Source organism: Palaemon carinicauda, chromosome 19 (assembly GCF_036898095.1).
Source record: "Palaemon carinicauda isolate YSFRI2023 chromosome 19, ASM3689809v2, whole genome shotgun sequence".
Lineage (NCBI taxonomy): Eukaryota > Metazoa > Arthropoda > Malacostraca > Decapoda > Palaemonidae > Palaemon > Palaemon carinicauda.
In genome coordinates, this window is record NC_090743.1 from 101,718,203 (window position 1) to 101,740,702 (window position 22,500).

Here is a 22,500-nt window from a genome sequence, read left to right on the forward strand (position 1 = left end):
AACAACTCGCTCTCTCTCTCTCTCTCTCTCTCTCTCTCTCTCTTTCTCTCTCTCTCTCTCTCTCTCTCTCTCTCTCTCTCTCTCTCTCTCTCTCTCCCTCAGAATTTTATCGAAGTGGTCTAATAAGCATGAAAATTTAACAAATACTTTATTTTCTAGTTAACTAAAAGGGCGTAATCCTTTCAAGTGCAAATCATGTACCCTCCCAATTTTCCGTTAAAGATAACGATGAAATTATAACCTTTCGCGAGTAAAATCTCCATGAAAACTAATTTAGATAAAAAGAATTCTCAAAACATTTCTCTCTAAGGGCAAGCCAATACAGTTTTCCCTTCTTGCTAACGTGAGACTACTTAAAAGATATGTTTATGAGGTTAGGGAGCTCCAACCAAATGAAAGCTGTTATTTAGCTAAAACTTCAGTTGGAAGCAAGGCAGGACTTTAGTATTCTGACCGGACCTGAAACATTCAACTCTTTATGTTTTATATCGATAAGTTGAAGTTGTGTTCGACAAGATATAAGGTTGGGATTTTCTAAGACAAGGATTGTTTTTGTTATTATCAATTGAAGTATACTAAGATATCACTCATCACCACGGATGTCTCTTATTGTTCTGCGTATTGCATGGTAATATCTGTAAGTAACTAATGGCAGATTAGCAATCGTTATTGTTGGTATCTTTTTACCGGAAAATATTTGACCACATTTACCTTTCCTTCTAAGTCCATTTCAAGTTAGATAGGACTTATTGCATATTCTGACTGTTTACATCCAATAGAAAATTATCGTGTATAGTCACCTACATATCACTGACTTGAGGTTTAAGTATCAATATTTCCATTTTATTCCCACTACGTTTATATAAATCATTTAATGTTCCCCAGGATTATCTTCAATCTCAATAAACTATAGATCTTACGAGGAGCTTTGAAAAGAGTACAACAAATTTAACTTTAAACATATCACAATTTAATGTATTTGCATTGCTTCCCCCTTAAGTATGTAGATTGATAAATATCATAACATATTTGGAAAAGCAGGATGCAATAAGGCCCAAGGTTTCTACAGGGAATATAGCCTGATGAAGAAAGGAAATAAGGAAATAAATAAAATAGTGTGCCTAAGTGCACCCTCTAGCAAGAGAACTCTAACTCAATACAGTGGACGAACATGGTAAAGAGGCTATGGCACTACCCAAGACCAGAAGTAATGGTTTGATTTTGGAGTGTCTGATTTTCTTCCACTCTTACCAAGTAGAAATTAGCCACTTGACAATTACAGTACTGTAGTGAAACCCTTTAGTGAAGAAGAACTGTTTGGTTATCTTAATGTTGTTTGGGGATGAGGTAGAGGAGAATATGTAAAGAATAGGCCAGACTATTCGGTGTTTGTGTAGTGATAGGGAGAATGAGCCGAAACAATAGAGAGAGAGAGGGGTGGGGGGGGATAAAAATGTAGTACCGTCTGGCAAGTCAAAGGATACATTAACTCTCCAGTGGTAGTATCTCAACGTGAATGGGACAACTCATTGCAGCCAACTCTTCTTTTTTGGCATCGAGTTGGCCTGGCATCGAGTTAGCCTGGCATCGAGTCGGCCTGGCACCAAGTCGGCCTGGCACCAAGTCGGCCTGGCATCGAGTCGGCTCCATCGAGTCGGCCACATCGAGTCGGCCACATCTAGTTGGCTCCATCGAGTCGGCCACATCGAGTTGGCTCCATCGAGTCGGCCACATCGAGTTGGCTCCATCAAGTCGGCCACATCAAGTTGGCTCCATCGAGTTGGCTCCATTGAGTCGGCCACATCGAGTTGGCTCCATCGAGTTGGCTCCATTGAGTCGGCTACATCCACTTGGCTCCATCGAGTTGGCTACATCGAGTTGGCTCCATCGAGTCGGCCACATCGAGTTGGCTCCATCGAGTTGGCTCCATCGAGTCGGTCAAATCAAGTTGGCTCCATCGAGTCGGCCACATCGAGATGGCTCCATCGATTCGGCTACATCGAGTTGGCTCCATCAAGTTTGCTCCATCGAGTTGGCTCCATCGAGTCGGCCACATCGAGATGGCTCCATCGAGTCTGCTACATCGAGTTGGCTCCATCAAGTTTGCTCCATCGAGTTGGCTCCATCGAGTCGGCCATATCGAGATGGCTCCCTCAATTTGGCCACATCAAGTAAGCACCATCGATGGGTAGCTGGTGCTATGCCCAACCTACTACCTATAAAGCTAACAGTGATGTAGATGCTGGCGATATCAAACAACAGAGTTTTACTGTTGTGAATTTCGATATCACCGTCATTGTTGAATTGATTACAGTTCGCCTCACATTTTGTGCTTTATTTGGTACTGTCACTGGATGATTAGATCTTAAAGAATGATTTGATAGCCAGAAGATTTCCAAGTGGAATAAGATCTAAATTTTGTATTATGGTAAATTAAATTTTAAAGTAATCTCAGCACATAAAAATATTCCCTTTTTTTGAGACAATCATACCAATTGAAGAAAAATTTTACGATGCAAACTTTTCTTTGAAAGTAACTTCAAAACAATAAAATTTTCCAAGAATTTTTTTTTCCATATTATAAATTCCACGAAAACATAACTTCAAATTACCCTGTTAGAGAGAAAAAAAAATTTCAATAGTTTCATATAACTCAATCTAAATTGCGCATTAAGAAATTCTCTTCGGAATGCAGCCTCTCAGAATTCCAAACTTCTATTCACTCATAAAATACTTTGGTTAGTAGACTAAATCTTAAAGTCATGACATTTACTTCTTCAAGTGGGAAGAAGGAAATAAGGGAAGATGTATCACCGGCGATGGAAAATTTGGAGAGATAATGCTCGATAAATAGTTTGTGTTGTCCATAACCTTCCATTCAGTTTTCACTTGTCTCACTTGAATTGCTGTATCTGTTTGAACGAGTAATTGCTTATCTGAAATTATATATATATATATATATATATATATATATATATATATATATATATATATATATATATATATATATACATATATATATATATATATATATATATATATATATATATATATATATATATATATATATTCAAGTAGGAATGTGGATATATAAGCAAAATCGATGACAATTATTGTAGATCTTCAAATTAATGCGGAGAAAACATTGAACAATTCTTGCGGGTTGTTAAACCCCTTCCATGAAATGTTAATAAACTAAAGCAATGATAAGAATGAGGTAAGAAAACACTTTCTCCAGCCAAAGATCTCCGAGCGAGAATCACAAACTGGCAAACAAACACAAGGAATATGGCAGACATCAATTGGAAAGAAAAAGTAGAGGAGAATAATTAACTATTTAAGACTTAATGGAACCCTCTGGAATGATTGAAGTGGGTGGATAAGAGTCAAGCTCTGATAAAAAGCGGTAAAGAGAGAGAGAGAGAGAGAGAGAGAGAGAGAGAGAGAGAGAGAGAGAGAGAGAGAGAGAGAGCCTTACCTTATTGCCTTATTCTATGTTTGGGTTTCCCCAGGTCCCTCAGTGTGAGGCACCACGTATATCCACCAGAGTTGCTAATGCATCTATATATATATATATATATATATATATATATATATATATATATATATATATATATATATATATATATATATATATATATTCAAATAAGCCATATATTTTTGCTACATTAATGTTTGGATTCTCTTAACAACCTCGGGATCAGAGCCCCAGGCGAAATCACACACAGACATGAGCTTGTGACCGGCCGGGAATCGAACCCTGGTCCGGCAAGCTTGTAGAGACAGTGACTACCACTTGGCCAAAGACAAGAGCTTGTGACCGGTCGGGAATCGAACCCTGGTCCGGCAAGCTTGAAGAGACAGTGAGTACCACTTGGCCAAAGACAAGAGCTTGTGACCGGTCGGGAATCGAACCCTGGTCCGGCAAGCTTGAAGAGACAGTGCCTACCACTTGGCCAAAGACAAGAGCTTGTGACCGGCCGGGAATCGAACCCTGGTCCGGCAAGCTTGTAGAGACAGTGACTACCACTTGGCCAAAGACAAGAGCTTGTGACCGGCCGGGAATCGAACCCTGGTCCGGCAAGCTTGTAGAGACAGTGACTACCACTTGGCCAAAGACAAGAGCTTGTGACCGGTCGGGAATCGAACCCTGGTCCGGCAAGCTTGAAGAGACAGTGACTACCACTTGGCCAAGTGGTAGTCACTGTCTCTACAAGCTTGCCGGACCAGGGTTCGATTCCCGGCCGGTCACAAGCTCTTGTCTTTGTGTGATTTTGTCTGGGGCACTGATCCCGAGGTCGTTAAGAGAATCCAAACATTAATGTAGCAAAAATATATGGCTTATATATATATATATATATATATATATATATATATATATATATATATATGTGTGTGTGTGTGTGTGTGTGTGTGTGTTCTACTGTAATATTCCTTAACTTTACTCCGGACAGTGACTAACAATTACTCTCAGACAGTTGGTCTATGTATATAACACAACGTCGGTTCTTGCTTCTCCAGTCCTGGGTTTCAATCCTATCAAGTGAAGGAACAATCCTGCACATTAGAAAGAGATGTTTCTCCTTTAGAAATATATTTTTGGACTTACTCATAAAATATGGTATCATAACTAGTGTACACGAGCCGTCAAATGAGACATCTAAATATTTAGATAGATATACACACTCACACACAGATTCAACCCTTCCCACTTCCCCTTTCCTAACTTCAACCCTCTACTTCGGCAATTTGTGGGAGTTTGTGGTTCACGAGTGTACTTCTCTGGGTAACCCCTCTCACCAAGGTATGACCATCCGTCTTTCCCTGAGCGTGAAAGGGAGACGCCATCTCTCCTAAGTTATTCTAAGCATGTCTAGAAGTTTTTTTAAATTTATTCTGGGAAAATTTAGGAATAAATATTAATGGAGAATACCTTAACAACTTAATATTTGCAGATGACATAGTTTTATCAGTGAATTCTGGGACAAATTACAAAAGATGATAGAAGATTTGAATAGAAAAAGCAGAAATATAGGACTGAAAATGAATATAAGTAAAACAAAGATAAAGTCCAATGAAAATGCAGAGAGACAACAAATAAGAGTTATGGACGAGCCTCTGGAGATTGTTAATGAATATACATACTTGGGACGGATAGTAAGTGTTTCTCCAGGACACGAGACCGAGATTAAAAGAAGGATAAGCATAAGATGGAGAGCCTTTGGTAAACACAGTGATATTATGAAATGTAAAATGCCAATTTCTCTAAAGAGAAAAGTATGTAACGAGAGGGTCCTACCAGTATTAACTTATGCATCAGAAATTTGGAGCCTCACTAAAGCCTTAGAACATTAGCTAGTTACAAATCGAAGAGGTATGGAAAGAATAATGATGGAAATAACAATAGGAGACAGAAAAAGATCAATGATGATACAGAGCAAAATAAAGTAGGGGGTATTCTAATATATGATAAAAAGAAACGGATGGGCAGAACATATAGCCTAATGAGAATGACAGACGATAGATGGACATTAAGAATAAAAGAATGGGTCCCTAGAGATTGTAAAGGAAGCAGAGGAAGGCAAAGAAGACGATGGATGGACGAAATAAGGAATTTTGAGGGGGTGGACTAACACAGAAAGACCATATACAGACGTAAGTGGAAGGACTTGTCTGAGGCCTTTGTTCAACAGTGGACTAATAACGGAAGATGATGATGACGATGATGATATATATGTGTATATATATATATATATATATATATATATATATATATATATATATATATATATATATATATGTGTGTGTTTGTGTATATATATATATATATATATATATATATATATATATGTGTGTGTGTGTGTGTGTGTGTGTGTGTGTGTGTGTGTGTATAAAATCAGACTTTTGCTCCTTATTATATACGGGAGATACCTAATGTGGCTATAACCATTCTGTTTAGTTGTTAGTAAGATTACAAAAATATTAATAAAAACATTTTTTTTTTTATATTATTTCCTAAACTCAATGATTCATAAATAAAACTTCACCAGAATTCTCTTGGAAGGATTTTCTTTACCTATTTTCTTGATTCTCTGTTTTGTGAAAAAAAAAAAAACACTACCAGAGCGTAAGGAAATTATGTAAATCCCTTTCTAGTGTCGTTGAGGAAAATTTAAATAATGTACATTACCATATTAGGCTGATAATTTCCGACAGGTCTTTCCATTTTAAAAGTAGATGTGTAGCATTTTTCAAAGAGGGGAGTAGTGTCTACTTATATTTCTTTCTTTTTATGCTCCAGGATTTGTGAAATATCTTGTAAGTATTGAAACAACGAAATAATAGGTTCTATGACTAGTTTAATGCCTATATCCATATTTTTCACATTTCAAAATTTATGTATAAAATAGTTAACACTAACTCTATATATAATCACTTGAAGAAGAGCTCCAGCCATTAACATAAAATAGTCGTTTGATTTCATAATAGCCACAGCAAAAGAAGCAAAATTGAAACCTGGTGAAACATAGATAGCTACATAATCGAGCTTACTCAAATGATTAAATTTAAAGCATTATCTTGTTATCCAAATTAGCAACAACTGTCACTGCAAATATCATGTAGTTATTCAAACATCGACCTTTCCAATGTAACACGGTAATTGTTGAATGAAAACTGTCACTGGACCATTCCTGCCAAGTAATCAATTTTGTTTTCACAAATAACAGAGATATAAATAACTGCATTTTTTCTCAGATACTCCAGGTTTCAAAAGCCAAGCTGTAAACGTTTTGGGAAAAGACGTTAAAAAGGTTTAACCGTAGATGATAAAGGAGTTATCGAGACTGGGTGGTAATCAGGAGGGCAGAACCACCACAAACATTTACACAAAAGAATAACATTACCAGCTCTCCAACAAGTGGAAAAAAGATTCTCTTGTTACTAAGTAGCGAAAAGTAACAGACAACATAGAAGCTAGGAAATCAGCTCTCTCTATGAAATATATAGGTAAATTACCATTTGGGTCTTCACTTCCAAAGGCATCAAGTTCCAATAAAAGAGTTTTAATTTCATCGGACCGAAAAGCTAAACTAGTTAATTTAGCTTCGGGAAAACATTAATGGCGAAGATTCAGTATCATTGCTCTTCTTACTGTAGCACATATCAGAAAATTAATAATAAAAAGATGACGTTTTGATAACTGTGACTACAATAATGGTAACCATGAGAATTATTGATAGAAATAACAAAGATGACAAAATCCATAAATAAAGGTAGTTTAACAAGCTAATACAGTAAACTTTTAACAATGCTCAAACTTGATCTTAACAAATATAATTTCTTTTTTTTTTTAAATTTTACATTACTCTGCAACCTTAAATTATTATTATTATTATTATTATTATTAGTTAAGCTAAAACCCTAGTTGGAAAAGCAGAATGCTGGAAGCCCAAGGGCTCCAACAGAGGAAAATAGCCCAGTGAGGTATTGGAACTAAGGAGACAAGATAGAATAGTGTTCCTCTATGTACCTTCAAGCAAGAGAACTCATACCCAAGACAGTGGAAGACCATGGTACAGAGACAATGGCACTACCCAAGACTAGAGAACAATGGTTAGATTTTGGAGTGTCCTTCTAGAAGAGTGCTTGCCATAACTAGAATGTCTCTTCTAACCTTACCGAAAGGAAAATAGCCACTGAACAATTACAGTGGAGTAGTTATGCCCTTGAGTGAAGAAGAATTGTTTGGTTATTTTATTGTTGTCTGGTGTATGAGGAAAGAGGAGAACATATTGGCCAATCTATTCGGTGTATATGTAGGCAAAGGAAAAATGAGCCGTATCCAGAGAGGGATTCAATGTCAAAGGCCCAATAATTCTCTTTGGTAGTGTCCTTAGTTTTTCGAATATGACAGAGAAAACTCTTAACGATTACATAGCTTTGACCTCCTTATGATAATGCCTTTTGTTCGCTAGTATTCCCCCTTATCTTATATTTGATCTTTCAATTACTTTGAAAGCATGGGCAATTGCAATAATGTATGACAATATCATATATCTGACTGAACTCTTATCCAACTTTCCAGTCTTCTACCATTCTTTACGTCTATTTTCAGATTCTCAGACATGAATAACTAATGATGGTGAAGAAGAAAAGCTTATGATAATAATGAACTATGAACTTTGAAACGAGATTCGTAAATACCTCCTCTTTTTCCTAAATAAACAATAAAAAACAAACAAATGGGTTTTGAACCAAGCTTGATTAACCTGGAATTTCCAAAGGGGTTACTTCAATCCGATGTAATTAACATTTTAATTAAAAAAGGCTACCTAGTAACTGTATAACAAAATTCCTATTTATTAAACGCCACAAAACCAATAATAGCCGCACCATTGCTACCATGATAGGGATAAACACATGTAACACATTTACACTGTGCAAGCTTCGTCGCTTTTGTACTATTCGTCACAAATAAGTTCACTTTGTTATTTTTGTAAATTCAGCGAATCTTCAACAAAAATACCACAAATACTTTCATGTATCATCTAAAATTAAGTCTGAATTTAATGTTTAAGTGTCACCTAACAAGAAAAACAATTTAAGTTTACGTACTAATTTAACTGGAAGTAATGAAGAAACAAAACCTTTGTCAAAACATTCTATCCTAAGGATATCTCATTAAACATTTAACATAAATAAATTAAAGATACTAAATAGCTGAAAATAAAAGTGTTGTGGAACATTGAAGTTTTAATGGAGTTTTTTTAATCAAGCTTGAAAGAAAGACGAGTAGTGGTAATGATGTCTATAACAATTATGAGAGAGATTACGCCAGTGCATATGTGATCATGGTGAGGGGTAGATGGAGATAGTTTGAGCATGCTTTTCGCACTCCTCATGAGATATTATCTCATCAAGGCAATAGAAGAGTTGGAGGACCCAACCCTACATGGCTGAGGACAATGAAGCATGAACTAGGGGAGGGCGAGTGCAGAAGTATTGATTTAAAAGCCAAAGATAGAGACGACTGGCGAAATCTAACCGAGACCCTTTCCGTCAATCGACGTACGAGATAATGATGATGATAACAATTACACTGGTTTATATGACACATTTTTGGGGACCCTGTGGTATTAATAGAGATACAACGCTTTCCATTTCACTCAAAAAAAAAAAAAAAAAAAAAAAAAAAAAAAAAAAGGCGCGACGGAAATCGCCGATTCATTGTCTGGACGAGATTGCCGAACAAACCTCTTTCACAAAAATAGCCTTGGTAAAGACGATATCAGGGGAAGCCCTCTTTCTGAAAGAATGAAGCACAAGTAGGAAAATGAAAATTATGAGGAGGCATGGTAAGAAAATAAGTAAGATTTAAGAATGAGTGTAAAAGGAGAATGAAAAAAAATAAGCAAGAACAGTTAAAGCAATTTCCCATTCAGCCTTTGTCACAAGACCAAATTCTTGGCTTCCTTTAAGCATTTCGTTGTCGCCATACTTTGAAAAAAAGTAGTCAATAACTTATCGTCTATGCTGGTCCCAACGGATCTATATTCAAGCGTTTTCGTGGAGGTTATTTCCTTTAGGCACGAACATGCGTGACTCTAGTTTTGAAATCACCGTAGGAAAAAATATTGGCTTCTGGGAGCAGAGTATTTTGTTAAGATGCTTAAAAGGTGCCGCCTCTAGTAAGGCTGTGCCTTTTTGGGATTGGGGCCATTGGTGAGGAAAATAATCAATTAAAAATTTAGGAAAAAATAAACACGAAATAAAATCCATGCAAAAAATATAGGCGTTATTTACGACTCGTCTACATAGAATGTTGAGATTTCAGGTAAAATATTAGATACTTAAAGATTCCTACATTTAATGGATATATATATATATATATATATATATATATATATATATATATATATATATATATATAGAGAGAGAGAGAGAGAGAGAGAGAGAGAGAGAGAGAGAGAGAGAGAGAGAGAGAGAGAGAGAGAGAGAGAGAGAGAGAGAGAGAGAGAGGGACATGGTTTACTGTAAAATTTCCATCGAAAGCCGATAAAACCTAACAAAATCACAGTAAGCCCCTGGATGAAACATTCACCTAGTGGAAGCAAAAGGAATTAAACTCTTAAAATCTCCATAAAAGTAAAGTAAACAAGAGTATTATCATCCCAACAGTTGACTTCATGACTCTGCTGGACACAGATTTTGCCTTCCAGATTAAGACTACGTGACGACACGCATTCCCACACTTGGTGGTCTGGGGTCATCGTCCCTGCTAAGTAATCAATTTTGTTTTCACAAACAACAGATATAGAAATAACGGCTTTTCGTAACGTTGAGGTTAATGTCGAAATGTCGAAATAAAGAGAAGCGATGTTTTGAGACGTTTCATCCAGGTGTGTTGTTCATCTGTGATTATTCATGGCACACATATCTGTCGGATGTAACTTTGTAAAATTCAATTAACGATTAGAGATTCTTTATTTACACATAATACTACAGCAGAGAGAGAGAGAGAGAGAGAGAGAGAGAGAGAGAGAGAGAGAGAGAGAGAGAGAGAGAGAGAGAGAGAGAGAGAGAGAGAGAGAGTCATTATCTAATTTTGGAAATTTTTTAAAAATGTATAGTAAGGAAAAAGTGGACATTGATCACCACTATGTTTATTCACAGTAAATGTCCCAAATGCACATACTATACAATGTCTATCTTAATTCCCGCCTCCCCACCCCCACACTTATGAGCAAAGAGTATATGCAATACATTTTCAAGTAATAGATTGCAGGGAATAGTTGTTGATGGGCACCATAATAACTACTGTTTAGGAATGTAGTATCTGGTGTTCCAAAGGGTAGTGTTCTCGGCCCTTGCTTTCCATACTATATATATATATACAGATGATGCTACTCTCATTGCACACTTTCCATCTCCTGAATGTAGATAATTAGTTGCTAAATCCCTCATTAGAGAGCTTGATAAAATTAGTGCATGGTGCAAATTATGGGTGATGAAGTTGAACCCTAACAAATCTCAACGCATGATTGTAGATCAAGGACAGTGGCTCCTCAACATCCAGATCTTTGCATTGACAATGACTTCATATATATAAAACTCTATGAAATTATAGGCGTGATTTCTAAATGTAAAATTACTTTTGAAAAGCATATTCGGTCTTCTTCAATTCCCAAAAATTTAACTTATTGAGGACTATGAATATTTTCCGTTATCAGTCTATTTCATGGAACATTTTAATTCTTCCATTCTACCTAGTTTAGAGTATTGTTCTCTTGTCCGATCTTCAGTTGCTGACTTTCATTTTATTTTCTCAGATAAACTTGCAGTGTATCAAATTCCCTATTCTTGATGTGGATATTAATCTCTCGCATCGTCACTCACTTAGCTCTTTATAAATGTTGCATTAGGTTTTTCATAATTCAGATCATCCCAGACTGTACCATCCTGATTGAAATACTAAGTATGAAATTAATTCTAACTATCTTGCCTTTTCCATCGTAATGCCCAATACGTCAGTGTTCTAGGAGTTTTATTTCAGTTCTGATCAGATTGTGGAATGGTTTTCCTAACCGGTTAGTTGAATCGGTAAAACTTTAAAAGTTTAAACTTTTGTAAATGCTTTTCTGTTGAGCCTTTTGACATAAGATTCATTTTAAAGTTTAATTATGAATGACCTATTTTAACGTTAATATTGATAATAAAATATACTTTGTTCATAGTTTATTTGCTATTGCCATATTTCCTTTCCTCACTAGGCTACTTTCCTTCCTGGAACTTGGCGCTTGTAGCATTCTGCTTTTCCAACCAGAGCTGAAGCCTGGATAATAATAATAATAATAATAATAATAATAATAATAATAATAATAATAATAATAATAATAATAAAACAACCTAATTTCAATATAGCCATATGCTAATTCATTGCTCTCATGCAAAAAGTATATATATAAAAAATTACTCTGTTCCAGTAATGCGCAGGATTATATAGTTTGCATGTAAAAGGCAGGGAGTGATGTTTTTGTTGCTACGAACATAATGGCTGACGAAATGGATAACGGCATGTTTGGTAATAAAATAAACATCTTTATCTTTAAGAATAAAAAGATATATGTAAATAGTAATCTGATAACAGACCAAAAACAAACAAGAACGTATTGGCTAATAAGATTTAAACTAAACATGATAAAATGGGTTATAAAAATGGTATATTATAAAAAAGTGAAGATTTACATTACGAAATATTAGTTTGTTTTCCTACATTCGTCACAGATTTCATTATTCTGAGAGTACCAAGTGAACACTTTGCTCAAGTTATAATGGAATCTGGAAGTGAATTATAAATAATGTATCATTCGAGCTACAATTATCTATCAATCGTGCAATAAAAAAATTACTTTGCGTAAAATATTTTCCATGGAACAAGTACCAAATTTCTTTTATACAATATTTATTCTACAAGTATTTCTGTATATCTCTATCTCATTGCGGTTAAATGGAAAATTATATCATTAATTGCCATACGCTTACATAAACGTTTTCTCCAACTCAGTAATTTTAGCAAATCTAAGCTACAGACGTCTTCAATTCTATGGATAAACCCCCCCCCCCAAAAAAAAAAAAAAATCTGTAAGCATTTGATTTTAATCCTCCTGATATTTTCAGGCTTGTATTAACACCTCTTCAATGTTCTTTCTCTCAAATACATCCAGAACAAATTGATTTTATTTGTTTACATCCATTACAAGATTGGACCGATTTCCAAAGTTTTTATTTTGTATACCAATAAACTTGAGTCAAGTAACCTTAATCTATCTTAAAACTTTATTTCCCTTTATCCTTCTGCAGTTGGAAGCCTTCTATAAAAACATGGACGAGCAATGGCAGAAAATATAGAAAACATAAACTCTTAATATCCAGAGATTTAGCTTCGAATGAATAAATTATTTCGATTTATAATTATTGTTAATTGCGATAGGTAAAGATTTACATATTTACCGTAATCCCAATTTTACAACTTCAAGGAAAACCATTACTACGCTATATGTGGTAAATTTGATTACAGGTTTATGTATATATATATATATATATATATATATATATATATATATATATATATATATATATATATATATATATATATATATATATATATATATATATATATATATATATATATATATATAGCCATGAATTGCTGAAAAACCGGAGAGTTTAGTTACGGAGAATGCAAATAAGAACATGAAAATAATTTACAATGGAAATTAAAAATAAAAAGTACTTATCGAGCTTTGATTACCAAAAACTTCTTAGGCTATTCATAATGAATTTTTATCAAAAGTGCCCAGAGCATTTAGAATTTTAAACCTACTTGTGATACCTACATACATATATACAGTAATATATATATATATATATATATATATATATATATATATATATATATATATATATATATATATATATGTATGTGTCTGTGTATGTATGTGTGTGTGTGCGTGTGTGTGTGTGCGCGCGCACGAAGACATATAAACATGAATGCAAATAAGAGCGAGTAACTACCAGTAAAATGATTCAAAGGCATATAAAAGAAAGTGTTTGCATCAGTCTTAAACGCTCGATACACACAATCAACAAACCATTTGTACTGCATGGGCCAAATATAACTAAAGCATGAAAATAAAACACACGGATAAATTACAATGAAACATAGATGGCTCAGAGTGTTATTCACGTGGATGTAACTAACGGGACAACTAATTGACTGGGAAACGCAAACAACCAGAGAGAGAGAGAGAGAGAGAGAGAGAGAGAGAGAGAGAGAGAGAGAGAGAGAGAGACTTACAAGGTATATCAAACATCCTGGTTTGCATCTGATATGAATTGGAAAATTTAAAGAATTCACTTTGAAAACTGTAATTTCTTCATAATTATTATTATTATTATTATTATTATTATTATTATTAGCTAAGCTATAACCCTAGCTGGAAAAGCAAGATGCTCTAAGCCCAAGGTCTCCAATAAGGAAAAATAGCCAAGTGAGGAAAGGAAATAAGGAAATAAATAACCGATATAGAAATAATTCACAATTAATAGAATATTTTAAAAACAGTAACAACATCCACACAGATATTTTATATATAAATTATAAAAAGACTTATGTCAGTCTGTTCAATATAAAAACATTTGCTGCAAGTTTGAACTTTTGAAGTTCAACCGATTCAATAACCCGATTAGGAAGATCATTCCACAATTTGGTCACAGCTGGGATAAAACTTCTAGAATACTGTGTCATATTGAGCCTCATGATGGAGAAGGCCTGACTAATAGAATGAACTGCAAGCCTAGTATTACGAACAGGAAGGAACTGTCCGGGAAGATCTGAATGTAAAGTATGACCAGAATTATGAAAAATCTTATGCAACATGCATAATGTACTAATTGAACGACGGTGTCAAAATTACTATCTTGATCGAGAAGAAGAAATTTAATAGACCGTAATTTCCTCTCCAACAAATTAAGATGAGAATCAGCAGATGAAGAACCGAAAGGAGAACAATACTCGAAACAAGGTAGAATGAAAGAATTAAAACACTTCTTCAGGATAGATGGATCACCGAAAATCTTAGTAAGATTCTCTTAATATGGCAATTTTTTGTGCAATTGGAGAAGACACAGACATTATGTTTCTCAAAAGTAAATTTGCTGTCGAGAATCACACATAAATTTGTTTCATTTTAATCTTCTTTTATATGTAAAATCAATATTCACTGCGAATTTCCAGTTCCCATTTACAAAATTCATTGTTTAAGCGTATTTGAAGTTCAAACACGCTCGTGCACTGTAATGGTTTAGATTTCTTATCTTATCACTCCCTCTTCCCTGCACTGTCATAGACCAACTTGTGTTATCACACTAGTTTATGCTTTTTCATGTTTGAGTTTTTGTGATGTTCTTTCATGCTCATTGCTGTATATAATCTTGATGATTGTTTAATAAAGTTTAGTTGCATTCACATCGCCTCTCAATTATCACCTAAGTGGTGCTTCCGCACATAGGTGACCAGCAGACTGTCCGCTTCCTCTCGCCTGCCCCCTCACTGCTGTGCTTTACTGTTTGAAGATGCCACCCACCGAACCTGCCTCGTTGGCACACGCCACCTTAATGAAACTGCCGCCCTTTGTAAGTGGAGAAGCGTTCGCCTGGTTCCCGAATGCTGAAGTCCAGTTTTGCATCTAGTGCGTAACTCAGTCAAGCACCAAAGCAGATTATGTTCTCACGGCGATCACTGAGGACACTTTTCCAGGAATTTCCGATTGACTTTGTGAAAGAGGAGTCACCCCAATAGCATACAACGCCCTTAAAGAATACCTCCTGGAGTAGTACCAGTCATCGCCATCCGCCTGCATAGACAAACTTTTTCAGCTCTCTCAGCAACTGTTTGGCGACCAAAAGGCTTCGTTCACCCTCAGTATCACTTGATTGTATCCTGTCGCAAACGGCTCTCTTCATTAGGTGCACCTCCTTCGTGCCCTTTAGGTACGGCGCCTACCCAAACCTATTCAAGCTGCCATCTCCAATGTTGATAATATGCCCATGAAGGAACTGATAACCAAAGTCGACGCCCATATGGACAGCCTTTTCACCACATCAGTGCACCCACGGATGCCTAATCCCACCTCGGAAGTTTACTGTCCAGAACTTCATTAAACGCCCACAGTTCGGCCAAACACGTTGTTTATCACCATATCAAGATGATGGGGCACCCAGTGTTCGCCAGATTCAGGCGTCTGGAACCGGATCGTTTGGCAGCGCTAAACACACATGCGTCGAACTGCAAGTAATGGGACTTTGCCACAAGGCTACAAGCCCATGGTCGTCAACCTTATACATCGTCCTAAAGAAAGATGGCTCTCTACATCCGTGTGGGGATTATACGCACTTGAACATGCAGACAGAAATGGATCACTACCCCCTCCCAAACATCGCTGATGTGACCTCCTCCTTGCACATATCAAAGGTATTCTCTACGCTCGACCTCAAGGGGTATTATCAGGTGCCCATGAAGCCAGAAGACATCCCCAAGACTGCCATCACCATCTTCTTATGAGTCTACCCCCTCCCTGAGAAGGTAGCAGCTATTCAGAACCTCCCCACGCCCTCGACCGTTAAAGCGCTACAAGAATTCTGGGCATGATCAATTATTATTGCCACCGTTTTCTGCCAGCCATCACTGCCACTCTTGTACCCTCTAGGCCCTCTTCAAGGTCAAGCCAAAAGACCTAAAGTAGGGTTTCCTTCAAGAAACAGCCTTCTGCAACACAAAGAATGCCCTATCAAATACTGCTCTCTTTTTCTCTGTGCCACAAGCACCTCTCCTTCTCTCCACTGATACCTTGGCCTTCTTCAGTAGAAAACTGTTCAAGGCGGAATCCGGCTACTCTACCTTTGACCGCGAATTACTGGCGATGCACTTGGCTGTTTGTCACATTTGCCTCTTCCTGGAAAGTACGCCCTATGTCATTCGCACGGACCACATGCCTGTGGTGCATGCCTTCATTCGACAGACTGACACCTGGTCCACCAATCTATGTCGACATCTCTCTTCCGTGACTAAATACAATTTCATCCTTCAACACGTCCTTGGGTAAAAGAATCCCATTGCCGATGACCAGTCAAGAAACGCATTGGCTGCCATTTACCTGGGATTGGATTACAGCGCCTTAACAGAAGCCCAGAAAAAGGATCCAGAGTATCAAGCATGTAGGACGTGTTACACATCCGTCCCTTGGGAAGGCGTCTCCTCGACGACTTCAACGTAACCCTCTTCTGTGACGTCAGTTCTGATAGACGTAACTGTAAATACCTGCTTTTATGCGCCAACAGGTGTTTGATTTCCTTCATGACCTTTCACATCATTCGCACAGATCTACAGCACAGCTACTGAAGACGAAGTTCACTTTGGATGGCATTACTAAGGATGCTAAGGACTAGGTCCATGCCTGTACTTCATGCCAAACTTCAAAAGTACATTGACACACCGATTCAGGAGTGTGCCCCTTTCATCAACCTCACTGTCAGTTTGCGCACATCCGCGTCGACAGAGTTGGGCCCCTACCCACAACACAAGGACATTGTTACCTGTTTACCGTCATCGACCGCTTCACTCGTTAGCCTGAAGCGATTCCCAAGCAAACTGCAATGTCCGCCTCATGTACATCTGCCTTACTCTCAGGATGGATAGTCAGATTTAGTATCCCTGATCATATTACTTCTGGCAGGTGTACCACTTTCACCTCTACCATTAGCAAACCTCCTGGAAATCACCCTACATCAGACAACCACGTACAAACCTGCTACCAACAGAATGGTTGAAAGTTTTCATCACATACTTAAAGCAGCATTGATGTTCCACTGCAAGGACTCCAACTGGTTTACCCAGCTTCCCTGGGTTCTCCTGGAACCAAGGACCAATCCTAAAGACGCCTTGGATGTCTTGGCAGCTAAAATTGTACATGGTGACCTGTTGGTCTTCCCTGCCGAATTTTTTTCGTCTGCAACCTCCTCCGACAATCTCCAGTACCAACATCACATTGTGGGAAAATTTACTCCAAGCTCACAGCTAAGCAACACATACCGACCGATCTGCATTTGGCAATGCACGTTTTCCGGCACAACAATACTAGCAAGCCACCACTAACGTCCTTCTTACACGGGCCCTTTCCTCTTTATGTCGTACGCCGAAGGCTTTCTGTATCAACATCTGTGACAGAGAAGACTGGGTCTCCATTAACCGCCTAAAAACCTGCACATCTCCTTCCAGATGACCAGCCTACAGTATGCATCTCTAGAGCAGGGTGCCCCATTTCCCTTGCAAGTCATTTTTAGGGGGGGGGGGGGAGCCATGTACAACAATTGTTTCACGCTCGCTCGTACATGTCACGGTTTTGATTTTGTTTTCTTATCACTCGCTCTTTCTTGCACTCTTATTGACCAATCTGTGTTATGTATGAATTTTGTGACGTTCTTGCTCGCACATCGCTGTAAATAAACTCGATGATTGTTTAATAAAGTTTAGTTGTATTCACTTCACCTTAGTTGTATTCACTTCACCTATCAGTTATCACATAACTGGTGCTTCCGCACAAAGTTTGAAAAACTTAAGATTCATTTTCTCTTAAATAAGTAAGGATTACTTTCTAAGATACGAAACAGAAAGATTTTTACAATAACGTACGCTCAACGAAACCTTATTTGCCAAATGTTAATTTTATGAAAATACACTATATAATATTTATTGCCAATTCATTGGAGTAAAAAACTCTGAAATAAGAGAAAAAATGCGAAAATAGCTCAGGTGAACAAACTTTCAAGGACTAAAGCCTACCTGACACTTGCGGGCATTTTTGCCACGCAATGGCACGCATTGATGCGTGCCAGTGCGTGCCACTTTGTGACACGCAATGGGGTTTTTCCCGCACTGTTCACGACCAGTTCACTCCAGTTCGCGCATCGTTCACGACAAGTTCACGCGACGTTCACGCCATGGCACGAATTGGCACGCCTAGTTCACAAGAAGTTCACGACACGTTCACTCATCTTTCTGCATCATTCCGCATCGTTCACGCATCGTTCACGCCAGTTCACGAATTGGCCACTCCATATAAAAACGGGGCTTCTCCAACCCGAGGACATTCTTGGATTGGCTTCGGAAGAGACAACAATGCTTTCTGTCAGACACCATTGCATTGAGGAGAAGAAACGTATCTTTTTCGTTTGTATTTTTTGTTGCCCTTTCTTTTTGTTTCAATAAGAAAGCATTTGATTTACATATAAATAGCAGACATAAAATATGTACAAGTATTAAGAAAGCATTTTATTTTAACATTAAAAGCAGCAAACATGAAAAGTTTTTAGGCTGTTGATTTTAAGGTAATAGAGAAAAAAGTGTGTTGAAATAAGAAATCATTTTATTTTTACATTAAAACAGCAAACAGAAAAAATTTGTTTTGCTCTTCATTTTAAGGTAATAAAGAAGAATAAGTATGTTGATGAAATAATACATCATTTTATTTTTACATTCAAACAGCAAACTTAAAAATTTCTTGGGTTTATTTTTCAGTTCATTTTTATTTAAAACAAATGTTTTGGCTCTTGATTGGTAATAGAGGAAAATAAGTGTGTGCGTGAAATAAGACATCATTTTATTTTTACATTCAAACAGCAAATATAAACAATTATTAGGTTTATATTTTTCTTTCCTTTTCATTAATTTTTTCGTTTCCTTTTTGTCTCTTCATTATAAAGTTATAGAAATAGTTTGAAATAAGATATCATTTTTTTTCACATTAAAACAGCAAATATAAAAATTTATTAGGTTTATTTTTCTTTCCTTTTCATTAATTTTTTCGTTTACTTTTTGTTTCTCTTCATTATAAAGTTATAGAAATAGTTTGAAATAAGATATCATTTTTTTTTCACATTAAAACAGCAAATATAAAAATTTATTAGGTTTATTTTTCTTTCCTTTTCATTAATTTTTTCGTTTCCTTTTTGTTTCTCTTCATTATAAAGTTCACGCCACTTCCCGCATCGTTCACTCCAGTTCACGCCAGTTCCCGCACTATTCACTCCAGTTCACTCCAGTTCACACCAGTTCGCGCATTGTTCACGACTATTTCACGACTATTTTGTGCGTGCCAATGCGTGCCACAAACTTTAAACATTTCAAAGTTCTGGGCACGCATGGCACGCACTGGCACGCCAGTTCCAGCACTGTTCACGACATTTTCATGACTCGTTCACGCGAGTTCGCGCATCAATGCGTGCCAGTGCGTGCCACGAATGCGTGCAAGTGTCAGGTACCCTTAAAAGCAATTGTAATCTTTACGCAGAACTCAATATATCCAAATTATAACACGAGCCTATCTTGGATTTTAGTTGAACGACTCAAGCTTTTTGTAAAAATAAAACCACTTGAAGAAAACTTACTATTAAAATATGATTATTCGATAAAACGTTACTAACATCATCTGTGAAATATATTGCAATAATAAAATCAGAAACAACGAAAAAAAAATTATAAATCTAAAACTAAAATATAATAGATTGTCATAGGAGAAAAGATTAGGTTAACTACAATTAAAAATTAAGAAATTCTTTTTAAAACTACGATTTTTGATGTTAACTGAAATGAATTCCAGAAAACCATTACGGTATTGGCCAAGGGGCTTAAAAAATGAAACCTCATAAAATAGGTTCCAAAAATAAGCTGTAAAAATGGAATATTAGGAAAAGGTTGAAGAGGAATATTTACCTTATCGGTCGTGTGTTGACTTTTGAAGTCCAACTGTTTACTCCCGAGTCCACTTTCCTTTTGGGATCTTTTGCCTTCCATTCTTGAAATGAACCAGAAAGAAAATTGCAAGAAGCTGATAATTTGATAGTTGGGGGAAAATAGAGTTAATAAGCAAAGTATTTATGGGTAAAAATATAGGAAATTGAGATAAAGTGTCTAGTATCCACTGTAAGGAATACTTAAAAGTAAACATTAATAAATAAATCCATTATTTGATTCCATAGAAATTATACAAATATTTTCCTTGCTATTTTTGTGTTCCTCTTGTTTATATTAACATTACTGTTGTTGTGAAATTTTAAGTTTGTAAACTTTATTTTCGCTGAACATTAGTTACCTTATACGATTTGTAGCCAGTATTACATTATGAATTACAAAATCAACATGAATAAAAGATTGCAAAATGTTATTACAGTATTAAGGAATCGCTTATATAAAGAATATTGGTGGGATCTAAAACCAAGATAATAAAAGATTTGAGGGTGATTTAGACTAGAATGTTTACACAAAAGATATGAAATATTAAGGAAACTCCCATGGGACCTATATAAGATAATCCCTTAAGGTACCATATTGACTTATATGGAAATGATTTAAATAATTATCATCCGAGTCAATGTACATGACAGGCAATGGAAAAAAATGAATTGACAAATTAATTGCTAGGGACACTTAATTTCACTTAACTAACATGAGCTTTTATCTAGAATTAAAGGAAGTTAGTCAAATACTACTGTAGATATATCAAAATGCACCGAAAATTCATATTTACCTCTAAATTCCAGTCACACATATCTAATTTAAGGCGGCGACCGTCGCAACGGTCGATATTTTGCTCATTATGATTTAATAACGTTGCAATAACAACAAAAACTGCTATCAATCCCCATGATTCGCAACCGCATTATAACGTTATGGCTCGCGGGACATAGGATGGTCCAGTCAACCCAGAAATTTGTCACCATGCTAAAGCAACCAACGCAATACTGACGAAATGGCGTCGTACTGAGCTCACCACTAGTCGCTATGCAATTGCACAATCCATGTGTAACAATAGCGACATCCACCAACTTTACATGTGTGCGACAATAGTCGTTAGGGCGATGTGCCACTTTGTGACTGGAAACTGGAAACAGAACTTGGCAACACAACCAAAGATTTGTAGCCCAGCATTAAAGGCAGCATCATTCATGAGGATTAGTAGTCTTGAACGACCTACCATGACCTACTGCAACCAAGCTGTTGATTTCCTTGCCGTGCCATGCAACCTTTAGACCAAGAGCCTACCAACAAAGTATGAAATGCCAAAAAGATGAAGATTAGGTACAAGGATGACTCTCCCTCTTCTGGAGCCACTGTCCAGGGCTCTTTTTCCTTTGCTTCTGCAGATTTCGATCCCAGTCACGATCCTCTTTCGCATACCCATGAAGAAAGCTATTCGTCGATGCCAGTGACCTTGACTAAACCCGTGGTTACCATTGATTCCGGAGAATACATGCAGATTGTGTCCGAGGATGATCCAGTCGATGATGACGACAAGGACAACTTTTGTTCGTCAGATGCAGAGAAGGATGACGATGAGAATGTGCAGAAGTGGATTGGGAAGAAGAGTCCTCCTGACTTGGATACAAGAACGAATGTTGGAGAATTGATGGCGGGAACACCATTTTTGTATGAAGAAGGGCTGATTAAATTCAAGGAGGTCGCTGAGAAGACACGGTTCCTTAAGGAGAAGGCCCATTTCCTTGATTCGCCCTTGATAGGAGTGCAGATTAGTAAGTGTTTGTTTTCGATCCGAACTTGGTATAAGTGGCTCACAATAGTAGAAATTGGATAAGTTACCTGACGGAAAAGGAAAATCGATTTTCCCTGAATTACAGTTTGTCAGGAAACCAATTGCTTGCCAATATAAGTAAAAGATCTTGGATTAAATAAGGCATGTAAGCAAAATATTAAACCCCTTTTGTTTTGACTATGCTTTCTATTATTGCTGAACAAATAATTATGCATATTATTCTCACTATTAATAATCATAAATTGTTTTATTTCTATTTGGTCCATTTTTGTCTCATGGTTGGGGTGAAAGTGAGGTCCTCCCATCCTTCGACGATAAATAGTCATAGGAAGAA

General features: G+C 36.6%; 1 long non-coding RNA gene across 2 annotated transcripts in view; it reads right to left on the reverse strand.

The window, feature by feature from the left end:
* LOC137658296 (uncharacterized) overlaps positions 1-22,500 on the reverse strand; it is a 467,487-nt gene that overhangs the window by 69,285 nt on the left and 375,702 nt on the right. For both annotated transcript variants that reach the window (XR_011047313.1, XR_011047312.1), the window contains exon 4: positions 20,330-20,411. This is a non-coding gene — a long non-coding RNA (uncharacterized lncRNA). The remainder of the gene's footprint in view (positions 1-20,329; positions 20,412-22,500) is intronic.